This window comes from Rhinolophus ferrumequinum, chromosome 3 (assembly GCF_004115265.2).
Source record: "Rhinolophus ferrumequinum isolate MPI-CBG mRhiFer1 chromosome 3, mRhiFer1_v1.p, whole genome shotgun sequence".
NCBI classification, from domain to species: domain Eukaryota; kingdom Metazoa; phylum Chordata; class Mammalia; order Chiroptera; family Rhinolophidae; genus Rhinolophus; species Rhinolophus ferrumequinum.
Genome location: NC_046286.1, coordinates 76,620,076 through 76,627,575, shown reverse-complemented (window position 1 = coordinate 76,627,575; position 7,500 = coordinate 76,620,076). Strand labels below are relative to the sequence as shown.

General features: G+C 36.2%; 1 pseudogene; it reads right to left on the bottom strand.

Moving 5' to 3' along the window:
• Nucleotides 1-280: 280 nt before the first annotated feature.
• Nucleotides 281-544, bottom strand: LOC117020691 (40S ribosomal protein S27-like; annotated as a pseudogene).
• Between the last annotated feature and the right edge of the window lie 6,956 nt (nt 545-7,500).

The window sequence follows — 7,500 nt, the reverse complement described above, 5'->3', positions numbered from 1 at the left end:
TATGCACCATAAATCATAACTCCTATTAATGTTTGTTAAAAAGACTTTAAGAAAGTGTTAATCTGAAGTCACAGGGAAGACATTTTATTGAGTTGTAATTCTATTAGCTCTTATTATATGTTGATTGACTTTCTAGGAAGAATGAAATCTGCCTGGATTTGCTGAGCTCATGAAATGCTCAGTAGTTCTTTGTGTGAAAATCTCCTGGCTCTTTTTTTTTTATTTTATTCTATTTTATCCAAAATGTGTTTATTGGGATGGTTCCTTGACTCAGGGAGCTTTAGTGCTGCTTCCTTCTGAAGGAGCAGCCTTCTGTAAGCCTTGCTTTTCCTCCTGTAGGCTGACAGAGAACCGTGGAGCAGCCAACACACAAAACTGCTGTTTGTGCATGGCTAAAGATGGTGGTGATTTTATAGCATCCTGGGCATTTCACATCCATGAAGTAGGAATTGGGGCTCTGCACCAGGCGCTTCTTCTAGTGTTTCCTCTTCTCCTCCTCTGGAGAGAGATGAAGGAGATCCTTAGCGAGAGGCGTGTTTTTATGGGGAGGTCAACACCACCGGAAAGGGTCTCCCGGCTCTTGAAGAAGCAAACAAGCAGCTTTTTCTAGTAGAGAATAATTCACTATTAATTAAATACGGTCTTACCTGAAATAATAGTATTCTCAATAAGGTTATATATACTCGTATATACCAAGTATTAGCTGTGGTTGTGTCTGAGCAGGTAGGGGTTGTGATATTTCACAATTTTTTTCTAATTTTTCTGTAATGAACATGTATTATTTTTGTAATGAGGAAGCAAAGTTATTTTTAAAATTTAAAATAATAAGCCCCTGAATTCTTTGATGCCAGTGTTCTGGTGATGCTTGTGCTCCAAGTAGGAGGAGATTGTATCTATTTAGATAGGGCAACACACAGCACAATTCATCCAAGACCTAAAAATAACCATAGCCCGTAGAACTAAAAGAGATCTTAAGGATCATCTTTTCCTGGGCTTTCCAGTGAAATATGAAGAAATGGATCCCTGGGAGTGCAGGGTACTTGCAAGCAGTTAACAAAAGAACCAGGACTTCTGCACTTTTCATCATTTTTACGTGTAACAAACAATGCAAATCCTAGGCAACTGGGAGAAAGGTTGATTAAAAGTAATGATGATTCATGTACTGTCAGTTCTATTATTCATACTCTAATTCCTTCCAAATTATCCCAAATCCCAACTGCCTTGTTTCTTTGCCTCTTAAAATAAGCCCTCAGTGGCAAAAATCTAAAATAGTCACAGACTGTCTTATAATCTTCCCCTATCCTTTTCTCCTTTTGGCATTTTCTCCCAAATTCTGAATCTAATTCTTCTCCTCTACCCACAATGTCTTATGCTATTCCTGGCTGCCTGAAGTCTCTATCCTGGCCTTCACCCCAAACCTCCCAATTTCAAAGTGTTCATAATTCCAAGTTTTTGCACTTCCTTTCCTAGCTCTGGTCAACACCAATTTAAACTCCAAAATGTATCTCAAATCTGTGGTCCTCTCTCTGAAGCCTGTACCCAGTTCCCAAGGCAGCACTGGTAGTTTCTCCATACAATTATTCTTTGTTAAAATTATGCTGTGTTTCTTTCCTCCAATTGGTATACAAGTTTGGACAAGTTTTATCCATTTTTGTAGCAAGTTAACCTGGCATAGGATGCTAAATAAACAGAGGCAAAGGGAATGAATTAGCGTCCCAAAGGTAGCTTATGTCTACTAGATGTTTGGAGAAAAATGAAATGAGGAAATAATTCAAACTGAGGTATAAGTGACTGATAAAACTTCTGCCCTACCCTCACAGGAACATTTGAATGTATGATAAAACACATAAACTAATGGCATTTTAGGCAAAGTGCTCTGGAGAGTGCCTCCAAATTTGTAAGATGTAGGCAATCAGATTGTGCTGGTACAAAGACTGGTCTGTACTTGAAGTGTACAGCAGTGAGAATAGTCTGCTATAGGAACCAGTGAGGCAAAACACTGGGAAATCCTAGAGAGACATCAGGAAGTGGGGGACAAGAGGGAGAAATGAGACAACATGATTGCAGCAACTAATATTGTGGGTCCTAAAGCGGAAACTGGCATCAGGGACCTAGGATCACTGTTCCTTATAAAGATTTAGTCACCAAACTTCTGTCTGGCTATATATATTAAATTAAATCCAGCCTCTTTTGTGGTTGACATCAGAATAAATTTCATCCTCCAGTTTCACATTTCAGTAGCAGAAACTGACAACCCAGATCCTAAATTGTCCCCATTAGAAGTGAGAGAAACAGATGGGAGGGGAATAGGCAGAGTGAAGATATTTGTCACCATCCTTACTAGAAAATGACAGAAATTAATTGCTTCTTCAGCTGTGTTTTCACAGCAGGTTGTTTGCACCTCACTGGTGCCTATCATTTTTGCCTTTATTCCTAATTCTTTTGTCACATGTCGTTCTCCCTGTCCCCATACTCACCATTAGATGGTAACTTATGCTCTCAGAGGTAGAAGACACTGTGCCCTGTCTCTGGACCCTTAATGCCCAGGGCAGAACATTAAACATAGAAAAGAAGGGAGAGGAAAGGAGGGAGGGAAAGCTGTGGAGAGGAATTGCCCTGTTAGGAAGGCATTGTTTGTGTGAGGTGGGCGTATGGGGTTGGGGGAGGGGAGGTAATTGGATGGGCTGGAGTGGGGAAAATGGAGGTTGAGGGTTAAGCGGAAGAAAAGGGAGATGGGGATGCTAGATCAATGGCAAAACCTAGTTTCAAATTCCGTTGCATTTTCTGTGATTATTGCTGAGAGTTTTGCAGAGTCTGGCGTTTCAGTTTGTATTGAAGTAGTTAGGGCCAACTTTTCAATTTATGCCACTGCTAAATAATTAATCTGCCCTCGGGCTCCATAGTAAACTGATTAGCTGTTGTATTACGACGGGACAAAATAGCTCTGTGATGGGTCTTGTCACCAACTCAGGTGTCGTTTTCTCCTTTGAGAAATCATACCTTTGGATCTGAATCACTTAATTTCTTCTTAACGTTCTTAATGCAGGAATAGGTTGCAGTAATTTAAAGGCATTTCTAATTTCTTACCTAGTCTCCTCAAACACGTCCTTTCATAAAGGTTTATAGATTCTGAACTAAGATTTATTTTTATTGACAGTTTTGTGAAGAATTTGGAGGACCTGTTGGGTCATCCTACTCTCTTTCTCTCACCACAATCCAAGGATAACTGGCAGAATGTCACAGAGGAGATAGAAATTTAAAAGTTCTGTGATTTAGAATTGAATGACGTTAGACTACATTTTAACCAATAGCCTCTCATAATGTAGAAACCACCCCCATTCTCATTTCACCCTGACAAGGTTTAATTGGCACATGCTTGAGGATGCACTCCAAAATCTTGAATGAGACACCCTAAGTTTCTGTGACTTGGCATTTTTCATCTAAATAGATTTAACAAGAAAGAATGTAGAACCTCTTCATCTACTTTACCAATCTGCAAAACTTAGGTTCTCATTCTGCTGGAGTAGTTTTGTTTGCTTGTTCATTTTACTTATTTGTTGGTAGGTTTAATTCTTGATTTAGAAGAATAAAACCAACACATTAAAATATAAATAAGTAAAGACTATCAAGGTGAAAGGAAAATAGGGTAGAATAGTAAAACGAGACCACTGGAAATTTAGTATATAACAATGTAGGCCAATAAGTCGTACGCAATTACTAAATGTGAATGCAGATTTATCTCTGAGTTTCCTAGCAGGCAAAGTGAAAAAAAGAAACCCAGATAGTTACACAATTTTTCATAAAATATAAGCACACATGGTTCTGAAGGGGAAAAAAATGCATCTATTCTTTTCTTATAGAGTCAACATTTTATTTTTCGTAATATTAATATGTTGAACCTAGCCTTGGTTTCAAAAGTAAAATATAATAAAGTCTCTTTTTTTCATGACTTTTTTCAAATATTACAGTATTAATTGTAATGATAGCTGTTATTCTTTCTACATTTTACTTATTTGTTTATTATCTTTCTCTCTCTGCTAGAAGATAAACACAGGGCAGAGAGTGTTGCTTACTTTGCGCCCTGACTTAAACAGCTGTAAACAGTTTTAGTGTGCAATCTCACTTTAAGCAAGATACCTTGGATTTCTACTCACAGCTCTCATTGCTGCAATAGGAACTGAGTTCTGAGTATGACATAATGAATTGTGAATATAAGCCTTCAGTATCTCTGGGTGTAAATAACTGATGTTGACAGCTGTTTGTACACACAAAAAATATTTCATCAGCAGTAAGAACACACAGAAAAACTAATAAGTCTACATTTTTTATTAATATTGTAGCTATAAGCCAAAAAAAATTAGAAATGAAATAAAGGAAAAAAATGGGCTTTAATATCTTGCATCAGAAAGATACTTTTTAAACTTCAAAAGGCATAGGAGTAAAGGTTTTCTTACTCAGTTCTATTATTCTTAAACCCTGTCTTGGATTTGTTCTTTCATTATCTCACAATTCTATACCTTCTCCTGCCAGACTATGAAGTCACTTGACCTTGGAAAGTCTTTTTATTCATTCATCCATTCATTTATTCATTCCTTGATTATCATTAATTGAACAACTCTGTGACAGTAACAATCTCATGGATAGAGATAAAATGATAAACAATATACAATCCTTGACTTCCAGGAAATTAAAGTAACAGGCTATGCACCAATGACACCAAAGTATGATTCCTAAGGAGGCAATGATTCCCAGAATTAATGACCAACTGATTCATATATAAAAGATTTAAGCAAGTAGATGAGAGGACATGGGCCGTGAGCCTTGTAGAAAACAGAGGAAATACAGTCTCGGCCTCTTCAATAGCTTGTAATCTATAGAAAATAATATGATAGTCACAACAAGAAATATACCAAATGTAAACGATGCATAATCTTCAATATAACTACTGATATGTGCTATCTCTTGATTTATGTGTTCATCTGACTAAATAAAATACCAGACTAGAATGTGATTGCTAGCATTTATAGCAAAAGAACTGTAACAGAATGTTAAGACCTGTATTCATTGCGAATACAGGAAATTTCAAATACGTTCATTTTTTAAAAATAATTTTTCTACACAACATAATTCAATATATTATTGCCATTCAAAATTAGTGTTTGGAAACAGCATATTTCTCAGCACTACAGACTCTGAAGTCAGAGTGCTTATATTTGCACTTTGGCTCCACCATTTACTTAACCATATTACTTAAGCTATTCGAGCATCAGCTTTCTCACTTTTCATTTAAGCATGTAAAATGGGTATAATAGCTTTAAGGATCAAATGAAATAACCCATGTATATTAGCTTCCTGTTGCTGCTGTAAAATATATATATATCTGTGTGTGTGTGTGTGTGTGTGTGTGTAATAAACAGTGGTTTAAATTTATACAAATTTATTATCTTACAGTTCTGGAGGTCAGAAACTGAAATAAACTTTACCGGATTACAATCAAGGTGTTAGTAGGGCTACATTCCATATGGAGGCTCCAGGGGGAGAATTTGCTCACTTGACTTTTCCAGCTTCTGGAAGCCACTTTCATTCCTTGGCTCATGGTCCTCTCCTCTATCTTCAAACCTAGTAGTGCAACATTTTTCTCTGCACTCTGATCTCTGCTTCCATCCTTTCATCTTTTATCTCTTACTCTATTGCCTCTCTCTGTTTTTTCTAAAAAGAAAAAATACATATATTTTTAATTACAATACTATATTAGTTTCAGGAGTACAACATAGCCATTCAATATTTATTTACCATATGAAATGATCACCATAGTAAGTCTAGTAACATTCTATCACCATATGTGGTTATTTTGATATTATTGACTATATTCCCTGTGCTGTACATTTTATCCCCATGACTCATTTTACAACTTTAAGGTTGTACTTCTTAATCCCCTTCCCATTTTCTTTCCATCCTCCCACAACCCTCCCCTCTGGTGACCACCAGTTTGTTCTCTCTATCTATGAATTTGGTTTTGTTTCATTTTGTTTGTTCATTTGTTCTGCTTTTTTAGATTCTACTTATAAGCAACATCATACGTATTTGTCATTCTCTGTCTTATTTCACTTAACATAATACTCTCTAGTTCCATTCATGTTGTTGCAGATGACAAGATTTCATTCTTCTTTATGGCTGAGTAATATTCCCGTGTGTGTGTGTGTGTGTGTGTGTGTGTGTGTGTGTGTGTGTGTCACATCCAGTCATCAGTGATGGACACCTACGTTGCTTCTCTATCTTGACCATTGTAAATAATGCTGCAATGAACATAGGCGTACATATATCTTTTCCAATTATTGTTTCTGTTTTCTTCAAATAAATATCCAGAAATAGAATTGCTGTGTGCTAAGGTAGATCTATTTTTACGTTTTTGAGGAACCTCCATACTGTTTTCCATAGTGGCTGCACTAGTAGTTTTCAAACCACCAACAGTGTATGAAGATTCCCTTTTCTCTACATTCTTGCCAACATTTATTGTTGTCCTTTTGATAATAGCCTTCCTGACAGGTATGACATGATATCTCATTGTGGTTTTGAATTGCATTTCTCTTGTAATAAGTGTGGAGCAACTTTTCATGTGTCTGTTGGCCACCTGTATGTTGTATTTGGAGAAATGCTATTCATGTCTTGTGCCCATTTTTTAATCGGATTGTGTTTGTGAAAATGAGTTGTATGAGTTCTTCATATATTTTACATATCAATCCCTTATTGGATATATCATTTACAAATATCTTCTCCCATGCAGTAGGTTGCCTTTTCATCTTATTAATGGTTTCCTTCCCCGTTCAAAAGCTTTTTAGTTTGATGTAGTCCGATTTGTTTATTTTTGCTTTTGTTGCCTTTGCCTAAGGATACATGTCCCCCAAAATATTGCTAAAACCAATGTCAAAGAATTTACTCCCAAAGATTTTTTTTCTAGGAGTTTTATGGTTTCAGGCCTTACATTTAAGTCTTTATTCTGAGTTTATTTATGTATATGGTATAAGAAAGTGCTCTAGTTCCAATTTTTACAAGTGTCTGTCCAGTTTCCCCAACACGATTTGTTGAAGACACTGCCTTTTCCACATTCTATATTCTTGCCTCCTTTGTCATAGATTAATTGATCATCTAAGGTTGGGTTTAGTTCTAGGGTCTCTATTCTGTTCCATTGATCTATGTGTTTGTTTTTGTGCTAGTGTCATACTGTTTTAATTACTATAGCTTTGCAGTATAGTTTGAAACCAGGAAGTGTGATACCTCAAACTTTGTTCTTTTTTTTTTCAAGTTTGCTTTGGCTCTTTGGGGTCTTTTATGATTCCATATATATTTTATGATTATTTGTTCTAGTTCTGTGAAAAATGCCTTTGGTATTTTGATAGGGATTGTATTAAATCTGCAGATTGCTTTGGGTAGTATGGATATTTAAATGTTAATTCATCCAGTGTGAACACAGTATATTCTCCCATTTGTTTGTGTCTCCTT